The following is a 707-nucleotide window of genomic DNA, read 5'->3' as shown; positions in this document are numbered from 1 at the left end:
GGGACCGACCGAGTGCGCGGGAGGGGGCAGGTGCTTCTGCTGCGGAGATATTCCGGGGTTCCCGATCTGGAAATACGGCCGATTTAAGAGGGGGACCGCGGGAGCCGGTTGTCGTCTTCTGGAGCGCGTCCTTTATTTTCCTTGTGGTCTGCAGCGCACGCCGTTAATCCCTGAAGGCATTAGGGAGAGTGGGATTTGGCACCGTATGTGGGGAGAGGAGCTGTCTTAACCTTTTTAAAACGACTTCTCTGCTAACGGGGGCAGCGCTCTTGCTATTAAAGCAGGGAAGCAGAGTACCTGGCGGTGACGCTTCGTTTGCACTTTCTGGCTGCGCTGAGTGGGTGTTTTTATACGTTTGAGTTTTCAGAGATTAAATTAGGGCTGCGAGGTTTTTCTGGTGGGTTTTCCCCCCCCCCCCCCCCCCCCCCCCGGCTCAAGTCTCTCCGGCTGGAGTTGAAAAAACACTTGGAGGTTTTTCCAGGGATTCCTGTCGCTGCCGCTCTGCGATCCGGAGGGAAAGGAAAGCCTCGAGCAGGGAAGGGGTGCTGACATGTTTATCAGCTCTCCTGCTCCGTCCTGGCAGAAAACCTTTGCTTTCATTTACCCGGCCTCTCGGTGGCACCTTACAAAAGTCCGCGCGGAGAGGGGAGCGCAGTTGTCAGGGGGTTAATCAAAGAAGTGCGAGTATCCTCACGGGGGGCGGGGGG

At 57.0% G+C, this 707-nt stretch overlaps 1 protein-coding gene across 1 annotated transcript in view; it reads left to right on the top strand.

Annotated features, from left to right (window-relative positions):
* The window catches only part of DPF3 (D4, zinc and double PHD fingers, family 3), a 167,394-nt gene that overhangs the window by 666 nt on the left and 166,021 nt on the right, over positions 1-707 (top strand).

This window comes from Pygoscelis adeliae, unplaced genomic scaffold, assembly GCF_000699105.1.
Source record: "Pygoscelis adeliae isolate BGI_AS28 unplaced genomic scaffold, ASM69910v1 Scaffold22, whole genome shotgun sequence".
Classification (NCBI taxonomy): Eukaryota; Metazoa; Chordata; class Aves; order Sphenisciformes; family Spheniscidae; genus Pygoscelis; species Pygoscelis adeliae.
Note: the sequence above shows the minus strand (reverse complement) of the source record. Positions and strands in the feature narration are given on the sequence as shown.